This window comes from Camelus bactrianus, chromosome 34, assembly GCF_048773025.1.
Source record: "Camelus bactrianus isolate YW-2024 breed Bactrian camel chromosome 34, ASM4877302v1, whole genome shotgun sequence".
In the NCBI taxonomy this organism is placed as follows: Eukaryota; Metazoa; Chordata; class Mammalia; order Artiodactyla; family Camelidae; genus Camelus; species Camelus bactrianus.
The window spans coordinates 3,251,018-3,264,591 of NC_133572.1; the positions used below are offsets into that span (position 1 = coordinate 3,251,018).

Genomic DNA, 13,574 nt, shown 5'->3' on the forward strand with positions numbered 1-13,574 from the left:
TGGGCCCTCCTGTAAGAGTTAAAGTGCCTGATGATGTGACCTGGACACGGCTTCCTAACCGAAGGTGTTTACTGTCCATTTCTTTAAATTATTTCTTGAATTTATTTCTTAAAGTTCTTCAGACCTCCCTCCCTCCCTCCCTTCTTTATTCTTTCCCTTCCTCCTTTCCCTCCTTCTCATCCTTTACAAATGCTTATTGAGCAGGTGCTCTGTTCTAGTCACTTTTTGGCCACCTTCTCCTCTACAATGCACGTTTCTGCAACACCAAAGCGCTCACCCACACCTGATCAAGGGGCAGCCCTTGAGGTTATAAAGTGAAGCTTGGATAAGGAAAATATTCCACACAATGGAATACTACTCAGCCATAAAAAAGGATGAATTAATCTCATTTGCAGCAACATGGATGGACCTAGAGATTATCAAACTAAGTGAAGTAAAAGTCAGACAGAAAGACAAATGTCATATGATATCATGTATATGTGGAATCTGAAAGAATGACACAAATGAATTTATTGACAAAGCAGAAGCAGGCTCACAGGCATAGAAAACAAACTTATGATTACCAGAGGGAAAAGGAGAGGAGGGATAAATTAGGAGTTTGGGATCAGCAGATACACATGACTATATATAAAATAGATAAACAGCAAGGACCGACTGTAGAGCACAGGGAACTATATTCAACAGCTTGTAAAACCTATAATGAAAATATAGGGATATGTATGCATCCCTGAATCACTATGCTGTACATCAGAAATTAACACAATGTTGTAAATCAACTCTACTTCAATTTTTAAAAAAAAGTGAAGCTGGGTTGGTCCCACTGGCGTTCTTCCTGGCCAGGAGAGCTGCTGCAGCAGGGGCAGAATGAAGACCCTCAGCAAAAGCAAAAGGCCTTTGACTGGCTTCAGCTGAGACAAGAGCCCTTTCAGCTCTATTTTAAGAAAATTGTAAAAGCGTGCCCGCACCTGGGGTTCGGTCCCCAGAGAGACTCATCCCAGGAAGCAGGCTGCACTTCCTCCTGGGCCCACCTGGCCGGGAGTTCACCTCCATCTGCACCGTCTCATCACCTGCAGGCGACAGTGCCATGTGAGAGTTTTAGCATCTCTGGGGGCGACCTCGGACGTACAGCTGCCCGGCCCGGCTGCCCAGGGTTTCTCCCGAGGCACCGATGCCCGCTTTGGGTAGGCTGCTATCACTAAGTTTGAAGCTCTGTCTTACCCTATAGTTTTTAGCCTGTTATTTTTAGTGTGCAATTTCACAGCATGCAAATTTTTCAGGAATGCCCGCTATAATGATGTCATAGCGCAAAAACCTGTCCTGAACAAGTCCTACTGATCTTCAAACGTATATTAAACCGTAGTGTAATCACACCCACAGGACAATCAGCCATGGTTAAAACAGAACAAGCAGAGCTATGCAGGGAAATCCCCACTGCAGAGTAAATGAAAAAAGCAAGTTGCACAACAATACATACAGTGTGATGTATCCATGGGGCGGGGGAGATAGCCTTCAAAACAACACCTTTTTTCCCCTGTGGGGGCATGCATTTTTGTCCATCAGTACACTGAAGGGAAACCTGGTAACGGCTCGTCTCTTAGTGGGATGGGGAGGAGGCTCCAGCCTCACTGCCCGTGGCCCCCTCCGGACCCTTCCCTCGGGCCGAAGGTCCTTGATTTTCCTGCAGTGCCTTTTCTAGACCACACTCTGGAACTTAGGACCCAGCATTCTCTTTCTACAAATCCTGAGCTCACTTCCAGACTTGCATGAATTCGTGCTCTGGATCTATTCTCCCCACCCCTTGGCCTTCGTGGACACCTCAGGTCCAAGGAGCCAGGGTGGGAAGAGATGAGGGGAACAAGAGACCTCTGGTGGCCCCCCTGCTCCACCCACAAGCAGCAGAGGCAGCCGGAGCGCCAGGAGACAGGTGGGCTTTACCTGGTCCTACAGGGTTTTATCTGTAAGGCTCAGGTTTTCTTATAGGGCAAATTGTTTTTGCATTGCTTGTGTACTAACAGTTCATTAAAACATAATTAAAAGGCTATTACAATATGTACATACACGCATGATGGGGACATGATGCCGTACACCAGAAACTGACACGTTGTAACTGACTATACTTCAATTTTAAAAAAACATAATGAAAAGAATTCAAATGCCCCCCTATTCATCCAGAGATTGCAACTAACAGAGTCTTTAATGATCAAGGCCCCTGGGGCAGAGGTCAGGAGAGGAAGGGGGAAGAAATGAAGACACGGGGGAACAGAGCTCTGATCACTCTGAGTGACAGGTGTCAATTACTTCCTAATTTTAAAGAAAGCAAACATATTTTGATGGCTGTACAGGGCCATGGGGGTGAGGGTGGAATTCCCCAGAAGCATAGGCCACAGCAATTAGTGGACTTCCCACTCGCGTCCACCCACTGCCCGGCATCCAGCCCACGGCCAGGCGAGAGGAGGACGCCGGAAGTAGCCGTGAGCAGCTGGGATCTCGGTGCACCGGGGCAGATGGTCAAAGCGCCTGTCAGAGGGGCCGCAGACCCGGGGATTTCCTGGGGGTGGAGTCCCAGGCAGGCTATTCTGAGGTGTCCCCCAGCTCCCCCACATCAGTTCCAGGAAGCCTGCCTGGGACCATCAGAAAGTTGCCACCTTGCCTTCAGCTTCATTCAGCAACACTGGCCGGTGCGGGCATGGGGGTGCAGGCCACCTGGTCGTGAGCCGAAAGAGCCCCAGACAGGAAGCAGGAGGCTGGCCGTCTTGGGGAGGGCGCGTGAGCGTGCATGACTTTGGGCAGTCCACTCACTCCTGGGAACTCCGGGCCCCTCTTCCACGTGTGATGTGTGAAACTGGGATGATATTTCATCTCAGGGCAACTTCAAAAGGCTGTGGAGAAAATTATATCAGATAATGAATGTGGAAGCAATTTGCTAGCTATAAAGTGCCATGAGAATCTGAAGGTCCCGTCTCCATCCAGATGTCACCTCCTCCAGGAAGCCTTCCCTGGCTCCCTAGTCTGGATAAACTTATAATACCAGATACTGAATGTGACAGTAAATTGTGAGCCACAAAGTACTATGAAAATCTAATGGCTCATTTCCATCCAGATGTCACCTCCTCCAGGAAGCTTTCCCTGGCTCCCTAGTCTGGCTTAGAGGTTCCTATTCTTGGCCCTCTAGAGCCCACATGTCAGCTTCAGTTTTGACACTTCGTATGTCCTGTTATACTGATGTACTTGGAAGACAAAAATCTAATTTGTCTGTCCCTCCCCAGGTTCTATCATCATGTTGGACACAGAGCAAGGACCCCACAATCGCCCTGAAAGGGATGTGTGAGTGACTGAGTGGTTACTGGCCTCAGCCTCCCTCCCATCGCTCTGACTGCCACGGCGTACCCACGGACCCACCCCTGCCGCCAGCCCAGGGGTGCTGACAATGGCACAATGCCTCATTTGCGTTTCTCTGTGTTCCCCCCAATATGTGTTCTTCCTGCGAACCCCATGATCCAGACTCTAACCCCTCGATGTCAGGGGCCTTGTCTAGTAGTAAGTACATAGTTAAAATAGATGAAAATGTTAATTCAACCGTAATTAAAACAACAAAGCACTCAGTAGGGGAACGCAAATCCCCCTGAACTGAAACACACGTGCACATGCACACACTCAGAGCTCCCCAGGGCCCTGGGAGGTCTTAGGGCACAAGATTTGATGCCCAAGACTCAGAGCCCAGGCTAAGAGCTTCTTCTGTGACAGGCCCAGTAAACCGTCCTCCTGCTGAGAGATGGAGCATTTCAATGCTATAGAGAAAGAGCTGGCCAGAGTGTGCTGTGGGTTCCACCAAAGTTAAGGCAGAAAACCTCCCCGCTCTGGGCTGGGCACAGCCATCAGCCTTGCGGGGGGACTAAGAAGACGGGTCGCTGGAGCTGGAGGAGGGGAAGGCTCTGTGGAGGAGGGGTAGTTTGGGGACTAGAGAGACACTGAGTGTATGAGCCCTGAGCTTGCAAAGGAAGAAGGGTACAGTGGTGAACACAGGCTGGACAGGCAGAGCAGGGCTGGAGGAGAACCTTGGAGCACACGGGGGTGAGTCTCCGTCAGAAGAGCTTCAGGAGGCCTGAGGAGGGCAGCTGCACATAGAGGGTGGTGTTGCAAGGGAGGGATCTGAGGTGGAGCTGGATGGACGCCTGGAGGAGAGACATTAGGCAATTTAACACTGAGAGTAATTCCTGCCACCCACTCTGGCAAGGGCTCCCCTAAACCCGGAGAGATGTTTGCAGTGGCTGCTCCTGCATTCGCCCCAGGGCCCCTGCCAGCTGCGAGCAGAGTCCCTCTGTGACCCCCTCACCTGGACGCCGTGCTTACCAGGTGAGTCCAAGACCCTTCGCCGCATCTCGCAGCGCCTCAGCAGGCAGTTATTAGAAGCGTGCGGCGGCCCAGACAAGGTGAGGCTCCCCCTGTGCTCTTAACACACGGAGCTTGAGGTCGCCTGGCTTCTTCCCAGCCAAGCAGACAATAACGCAAGTCCCGCCTATTTTAAACATTAAATGGGGGTGATGAGTTTGGCTCCAGGTGTCCGAGGAGCCTGGGCGGTGGGGGGCGCCTGCAGCAGCCCTGGCTGGGTGGGGCTGGTGCTGGGATCGCTTCGCTCCCATAACCCACCGGCTCGTGTGCACGTCTGAACCCCTCGCCAGGGTCTGCCCTCAATCTCCCCCAGCTTTCTGTTGTCGTGGAAAAGCCTGCGGTGTGTAGAAGGAATTTTACGGAGGAAACACGGCGGGGTGAGCAGGAATTTGGAGTCAGCTCTACCTGGGTTCAAATTCTGGCCTCCTACGTGTAAGCTGTGTGATCTAGACAAACTACTTCATCTCCCTGTGCCTGAGTTTTCTCAGTGTAAAACGAAGGGAAATAGTACCAGGTTCCTAGAGTTGAAGAAAGAATTAAAACAGCCAACGTGCATGAAGCCCCCGGCCCTTAGCACGTCCCCAGTAGATCCATGTTTTCTTCCCTGAGCGCCCGGGTTCTGTCTGTGCATCTCAGCCCCTGCCTGACTCTTCGGTTCCTCCCTGGGGAGACCCCCAGCCCAGGATGAGGGGGGACGGGACTGGAAGAAAACCCTCAGATCCCACAAGCCAAAAGCCCCTGGGTCCCAAACATCTAAAAACATCACTAAAAGTTCACAACCTCAAAAGCCTCTGAGTCCCCCCCAACTCTTCTGGCTTTATAACCTCCTCCCCTTCCTCTACCACAGTGGCCCTGTCATAGGCCATGGCACCCAGAGGACGAAGGGTGCGGGGGGCAGGATGCCGCCGTCTCCCAGCCCCGGGGTGAGGCATTCACGCCTCCCTGTCCTCCCTGGCCACACTTTGTTCCCTGTGGCTCCCTGGTCCTCTCTCTACAGCTCTCCTCCTCCCTTGATGCCTCTGAGGGTGAATGGGGTCTGGGATCGTATGTAGAGCAGCCCTCTGTGCTCATGACTAACCATCCATGATTTAGAGGAACTTGAAACATAGGATGAATCCAGTGAGAGAGAGATGGAGGACCAGCACTGGGGAGGGAGGAGCACGGAGCGCAACACACGCAGGTACATACATACATTCGTGCGCACACGTGCACACACACAAACCACCGGTCACCTGTGTGGCTTATGCAATATGTGACTTAAAAGAAAAGCAGAATGTGAGGGGAGGGTATAGCTCAGTGGTAGAGTGCATACTTAGCATGCATGAAGTCCTGGGTTCAATCCCCAGTATCTCCATTAAAAAAAAAAAGTTGGGCAAAGAATCTGAACAGACACTTTATCAAAGAAGATACACAGACTGCAAATGGGCACGTAAAAAGATGCTCACATCATATGTCATTAGGGATCACATATTTGAACAGCAGTGAGATTCGCCTGCACACCTGTTAGAACGGCTGAAACCGAAAGCACTGACAGCGCCCAGCGAGGGGAGGACGCGGAGCAGCAGGCGCTCTCGTTCCTCGCTGCTGGCAATGCAAAGTGGTGCAGCCACTTTGGAGGACAGCTGGGCAGTCTCTGACAAAACTGAACACTCATACCTTACGACCCAGCAATCCCACTCCTTGGCATTGACCCAAATGAGTGGAAAACTTATTTCTGTGCAAAACTGGCACCCAAATGTTTCTAGCAGCTTTATTCAAAACTGCCAATGCCTGCAAGCAACCAAGATGCCCTTCAACAGATGAATGATAAACACCCAGACAATGCAATATTAATTCAGCGCTGAAGAGAAATGAGTTATCAAGCTATGAAAAGACATGAGGAAGCTTAAAAGTTTATGCTAAGTGAAAAAAGCCAATCTGAGCAGGCTACACACTGTGTGGTTCTGCCTATGTGATATTCTGGGACGGGCAAAGCTACAAGAGACAGTTACAGGACCGGTGGTTGCCAATAACTCGGGGATGGATGGGTGGAGCACAGGGGATGTCAGAGCAGCGAAACCAGCTTGGGTGCTACTATGGTGGCAGTTACATGTCGCTGCGCTCCTGTCAGAGCTCATCAAATGAACAACAGGAAGCGGGAGCTTCTGTAAACTGTAGACGTTAGTTAATAACATATCAATATGGGCTCATCAAGTGGAAGAATGTGCCAGGCTCATGCAAGATTTAACAGTACAGGAGAATGAAGGTGGGGGTGAAGGATATACACAAATTTTCCGTACTTTTCCCCCAACTTTTTCTGTAAACCTAAAATTGCTCCCCAAAAGTCCGTGAATTAAAAAAAGAAAGAGCAGTTGCATCACCTTGGGTAATGCTTAAGATTTCTAGACCTCCATTTCAGTCTCCTTATCTACGAGGTGAGCGAGACTGACGGCTGACTCTAAGTGTCCGTGGAGAAGGAAATCTGCAAAGGCAGATGAACGGGTTCCCCACCATACATCTCCCAAAGGCACTCGTGTTACAGCCTAGCTCTGCACCCACGCAGTCCCTCAGGTGGTGGAGTCCAGGACAGGGATGCTCTGCGCTGAACCGGACAAGACCCAGGCCCCCAGGGAAGCTGGGGTGAAGGGCTCGCCTTCACTGGACACACCAGGAGACAAGAAGTCCGCACACGGCGCAGAGCTCTGACGGAGGAGAGGAGCTTGCACAGAGGAGCAGCCTTGTGGACTCAGTCCTGAAAAGCACGCAGGAGCCTTCTGTCAACACAGGATGGACGGAGGAGAGGAGGAGGTCTCACACAAAGGGGGCAGCTGGGCCGACGCCACACCCACAGGAGCTACAGGGCTGGGCGGCCCCCCGGGGGTTCCGCCGGGAGGCCTGTGCCCACGCCGCCACCCACAAGCCCAGCCCAGACCCGAGCCAGCCCCGGCCAGGCTCTCTGTTCCTTCCCCAGAAGCGGGGCGCACAACCCAGAAACCCGTGTTCTTTCAGATTCGGGATCTCCAACCTCAGCTCGGCCCTCGGGGGCTGCTCGGAAATTCTTTTTTGTTTCTCAGTTTCCTTTACCCCTTTCTCCACAATAGCTTTTTCAAACATGTGCTAAACCTCCTGGAACCTGTCTCCCCACTTCCCACATTCTCAGCAGATGGTCCCTGCCTCCGCCTCACCCTCAGCCCCACTGACTGCTTCCTCTTTCCTGTGCATCACCTTGGAAACCATGGCCCCACCTGTCTCACTCGGATCCCTCCGTCCCTGCCCTGGTCCGTCGCCTCTAGCATCTTCAGCACAGCTGACCCCTCAGCCACTGAGACTGCATTCCCTCCCTGTCCAGCTTCCCTGAGACCTTCGCTGGCTCCCTTCCCTGACCTTTCCCTCAAGTGTGCCTGTTCCTAGGCTTCTGCCCCCCCCCCCCAGTTGCTCCTCTCCCCCACTCTGCCTGGGTGGTGCCAGTGGCTTCCCTGGCTTCACTCACCTAGGTGCTGCTGATGCCCAAACGTGAGTGTCTTCAGCCACGTCTCTCCTCCGAGCATCCAATGGGACTAGCCGACTCCTCTTGGACATCGTACTTGGATGTCCCACAGCGACCTCCTGAGATGCCTTTCCTCTGTAAACCCCCATTTCTGAGAACCCCCTTCCACTTCCCCATGGAAAAGATATTTTCAGGTTACTTTATTTGTGCCGCGGAACACTGACACTCCCCAGGCACACCCATGAAAACACCAAGGTCACAGCTGATTGCAGCGAACACAGAAATCTGATTCTCTCTTTTGAAATTACGGGTTTGGAGACATAGTGACTGAACTCTGAAGATAGGAAACACCCGTCCTCAGCAGAGTTGATGGCAGGATGTGTATATTCTGTACCTGCTAGCCATCCCTGCTCCGTCCTCTTTTCCCTCCGAAACTGCATTCCTTCTCTAGTTGCCCAGGCTAGAAGCTTTTCATCATCAGTAAAGCAGCCCCCTAGATGGTCTGCTGCCTCCCCCGTCACTGTGTGCCCAGAGCCTTCCCTCCCAGAGCAAAGCCCCCATCCTGGCACACCTGCCCCTGGACCACCCAGCCCTGATGCCTGCTCAGCTTCACCTCTCCCGTCCCTCTCCTCACCCTGGACCCTGCAGCCAATATGCAGTGTCCCAAATTCTCTGTTCTCTCTTCCCTGCGGACTTACGTACGTGCCTTTTTTGTTGTTGTTGTTCTAACTGGAACATTCTTTCTCCACCCCTTTTTGGCTGTACAATTTTTTTTTTATTGAAGTATAGTCAGTTACAATGTGTCAGTTTCTGGTGTGCAGCACAGTGTTTCAGTCATACCGTACATACATGTATTTGTTTGCATGTTCTTTTTCATTATAGGTTACTATAAGATGTTGAATATAGTTCCCTGTGCTCTACAGAAGAAGCCTGTTGTTTATCTATTTTATACATAGTAGTTAGCATTTGCACATCTGGAACGCCCAATTTATCCCTTCCTACCCCCCTCCCCCGGTAACCATAAGTTTGTTTACTATGTCTGTGAGTCTGTTTCTGTTTTGTAGGTGAGTTCATTAGTGACTTCTGTTTTCTTTTCTTTCTTTTTTTTTCTTTTAGATTCCACATATGAGTGATATCTGTGCCATTTTCCTTTCTTCTTCTGGCTTACTTCACTTAGAATGATGATCTTCAGACCCATCCATGTTGCTGCAAATGACATTATTTTATTCTGTTTTATGGCTGAGTAGTATTCCATTGTACATATATGTACCACAACTTCTTTACCCAGTCATCTGTCAGTGGACATTTAAGTTGTTTCCGTGTCTTGGCTGTTGTATATAGTGCTGTCATGAACATTATGGTGCATGTATCTTTTCGAATCTGAGTTCCTCCTGGATATATGCCCAAGAGTGGGATTGCTGGATCATATTAAGTCTGTTTTTAGTTTTTTGAAGAATCTCTGTATTGTTTTCCATAATGGCTATAACAAACTGCATTCCCACCGCAGTGCAGGAGGGCTCCCTTTTCTCCACAGCCTCTCCAGCTTTTATCATTTGTGGACTTTTTAATGATGGCCATTCTGACTGGCGTGAGGTGATTCCTCATGGCAGTTTTCATTTACATTTCTCTGATAATTAGTGACACTGAGCATTTTTTCATGTGCCTGTTGGCTGTTTGTATGTCTTCATTGGAGAACTGCTTGTTTAGGTCTTCTGCCTATTTTTGGATTGGGTTTTTTTTTTTTTTTTTTTTTTTGCTATTAAGTTATATGAGTTGTTTATATATAGGCTGGAAATTAAACCTTTGTCAGTCGCATCATTTGCAAATATTTTCTCCCATTACGTAGGTTGTCATTTTGTTTTGTTCATGGTTTCCTTTGCTGTGCAAAACCCAGTAAGTTTGATTAGGTCCCATTTGTTCATTTTTGCTTTTATTTCCATCACCTGGGTGGACTGGCCTAGGAGAACATTGCTAAGATTTATGTCAGATAATGTTTTGCCTGTGTTTTGTTTTAGGAGGTTTATAGCGTCATGTCTTATATTTAAGTCTATAAGCCATTTTGAGTTTACTTTTGTGTGTGGAGTAAGGGAGTGTTCTAACTTCATAGATTCACATGCTGCTTTTCCAGTTTTCCTGACACCACCAGCAGAAGAGACTCTCTTTCCCCCATTGTATATTCTTGCCTCCTGTGTTGAAGATCAATTGACTGTAGGTCTGTGGGTTCATTTCTGGGCTCTCTCTCCTGTTCCCTTGATCCGTATGTCTGTTTTTGTTCCAGTATCACTCTGTTTTGATTACTGTAGCTCTGTGTTATTGTCTGAAGTCTGGGAGGGTCGTTCCTCCAGCTTTGTTCTTTTTCTTCAGTATTGCTTTGGCAATTCTTGGTCTTTTGTGATTCCCTATAAATTTTAGGATTTATTTTTAAGTGTTCTACTTCTGTGAAAAATGTCCTGGGTAATTTGATAGGGATCTTGGCTATATAATTCTTGATCCACCTTTAGTTATGCCCTTAGCTGTCACTTCCTTGGGGAAGCTCTCCCCAGTGTACCAGTCATGGACCCACACGGCAGCCTTCATTTGCTCCATCACAGCCCCAGCCTCACTCTTCAGAGTTCCCCCCGATTGGCCCGATGCCACCCTACCCTGGTGGCCACTTGGAAAAACCCCACCACTGGGTTTCATGCCCTAGCATAAGACCTGGCACATCAAAGTTGTTGGATGAGTTAATGAATTTGTTAGTGCCTTGTATTTGTCACTTGTTATATACACTGAAGAGTCAAAGGTTAAAAATAATAGCCCTGCACAAATGCACGTAAGGGGTAGACCCACAAGGAAGCAAGTAAGTGTGGTAAAGGGTGATACACACTGTGAGACAGGGTGATAAGAGAGCGCGCAGAGCAGGCACCAAGGAGGATGCGATCAACTCCACCATCTCAAGGGATGCATGAGAGACTGTTGTTTGTTTGTTTGTATTTTGCTGTTAGTTTCAGATGTATAGCAAAGTGATTCAGGTTTTTTTATATATATATATAAAACTGAATAATATAATAATAATATATATATTATTTTTCAGATTCTTTTCCATTATAAGTTATTATAAGATATCAGGTATAATTCCCCATGCGATACAGGAGGTCCTTGCTGTTAATCTATTTTATATATAGTGGTACTCTGTTAAACTCAAACTCCTAATTTATCCCTTCCCCCTACTTCACCTTTGGCAACCATAAGTTTGTTTTCTATGTCTGTGAATTTGCTTCTGTTTGGTCAATAAGTTCATTTGTGTCATTTTTTGTTTTGATATTACATATAAATGATATCATGTGATATTTGTCTCTGTCTGACTTACTTCACTTAATATGATCATCTCTAGGACCAACCATGTTGCTACAAATAGCATTATTTCCTTCCTTTTTTTTATTTGTTTGTTTGTTTTTGCTTTTCATTTTGAAATAATTTCAGACTTACAAAAGTTGCAAAAATAGTACAGGGTTCCCTTCTACCCCACACCCAGTTCGCTCAACTGTTAGCATCTTAACCGCGGTTCAGTGACCAGAACTAGGAAGTTCACGTTCATGAGATGCTCTCACCTAATTATAGACCGTATTCAAACTTTGCCGACTTGTTCTTTTTTCAGGCGCAGGTCCGCTCCCGAGCCCTACCCCCCGTCTGGTTATACTTCGCCGCCGTCTCCTCTAATCTGGTATCGTTCCTCGTCTTTTTTTTTAATCAGTTTTACAACGTTGACTCTTTCGAAAAGCACTGGCTGGTGACTTTGTAGAACGTCCCTGCGTCTGGACCTGTCTGGTGTTTCCTCACGGCTGGACGGAGGCTGTGCTGGGCGAGACCCCCGCAGGTGTGACGCTGCCCCCGTCTCAGCGGGTCCTGCCGTTGCCGCCTCTCATTCCTGGGGACGTTAACTTTGACCACTAGGTTGAGGTGGTGTCCGCTAGGCTTCGCCCCCGTTAAGTGACTGTTTTCCCTTTGTAACTAATAAACACCTTGGGAGGAGATGCTCTGAGACTCTGCAGATACCATGTTTTCGTTGCATTTTCACGTTTTACATTCAGCATCCATCCATGACTCACACCTGCCAGTTTTTCATGGTGTTGCCAGATTGCAGCTTTCTACTTCTCTCACTTCTGCATTCATTAGCTGGAATTCTGCCGTGAGAAAGAGCTACTCTTCTTTCTTCTGTTTCTGTATTTATTTATTCAATTATTCATATCAGGATGGACTGGGGAACACGTACCCTAGTACTTCTACTGTTAACCAGTACATTCTACTGGTTATCACCTGTCCGTATCCTTATCTACTTTATTACTCACATCCGCTCAGATTGAGCCACTGGGATGGAGCAGATTCTTCCCTAAAAGTCACTACAGGCTCATTATTAAAACAGCTAAACAAAGCGCACCGAAACGCACTGTCAAGAAAACGATAGAGAAATCGATTTCACGCCACCGTTATGTAATTTTTTTTTACTGGTCGTGCTCATTTAGGAGAAGTGATTCTTGAGAGATGAGTAGGTGCTTCCCAGACAAAACAGAGCAGCAGGGCGGGCGGAGGAAGTACCTGCCCCGAGCGCATCCGCGTGTGAAGCCGCCTGGGGCCGTCTTCCCTCCCCGGCATCTCTCGGGCCGCTCCCTCCTTCCCTCCCCCCGCCACCCCCCGTCTGTCCCCAGTCACCCCCATCTCCCCTGGACCAGAGGAAGGGGGCTTTCCCCTTCCGTGCTGCATTCAGCAACCAGGGCGGCTGTTCGCAAGCTCGGCATCTCACCACGTCGCTCTCGGCTCAGGACCCTCCAGGGCTTTCCCGCCGCCCCTGGACGACCGTCAGGAGGCCCCCGCCCGGTCCGATCCGGAAGCCCGGCGCCCAGCTCCCCGTCTTCCACGGCCCCCTTTCTCGCTGCGTCCGCGGCCCCGCCCCCGCCCCGCCCCCCCAGGGCCGTGGCCCTGCCCCTCCCCCTTCCCAGAATGCACTGCCCTCTCGTCTCCGCCCCAGGGCTGCCCCGCCCCCCCATCGGGCTAGCTCCTGTTCGCCCTTCAGGTTGCAGCGTCCTCGGGGCTGCTTCAGACAAATCTTCCTTGATTCTAAAAAGTTGGGTCCGCGTGAAGTGTTCTGTGCGCTGCACCGTCTCCTCGCAGGTCCCCGCGCAGACCAGGTCTCTCTCCCCGCGCGCTGCACGTCCCTCCCACGTGCCTCCCACGTGCCCTCCCTCCGGTTCTGCCTCGGCGGGTAGCGGCTCAGTGCGTAATTCATCGTCCAGTGAATAATGTTGAGCAATACTTCCGGGAGACAGGTAAAATTCTTCCAGGTTTTAAAACTTATTTGGAAATCATTTCACACATATAGAAGAGTTGCAAAAATAAAAATAGAAGAACCATACCATCCAGCAGTCCCTCTCCTGGGTATATATCCAGAGAAAACTCGAATTCTGAAAGACACACACACCCCAGTGTTCACAGCAGCACTATACACAACAGCCAAGACGTGGAAGCAACCTGAATGTCCATCGACAGATGACTGGATAAAGAAGCTGTGGTCCATACATACACACACACGATGGAACACTACTCAGGCATAAAAAGGAATAAAATACTGCCATTTGCAGCAACATGGATGGACCTCGAGAGCGTCACACTAACTGAAGTAGGTAAGACAGAGGAAGACAAACATCAATCATATGGTATCACTTATATGTGGAATCTAAGATAT

At 49.3% G+C, this 13,574-nt stretch overlaps 1 long non-coding RNA gene across 1 annotated transcript; it reads right to left on the bottom strand.

Annotated features, from left to right (window-relative positions):
• Positions 1-2,175: 2,175 nt before the first annotated feature.
• Positions 2,176-12,736, bottom strand: LOC141575932 (uncharacterized). The gene is made up of 2 exons (XR_012504036.1): positions 7,859-12,736; positions 2,176-2,879 (listed from the first exon to the last, which is right to left on the bottom strand). It is a non-coding gene; the product is annotated as an uncharacterized LOC141575932 (long non-coding RNA).
• Positions 12,737-13,574: the final 838 nt, after the last annotated feature.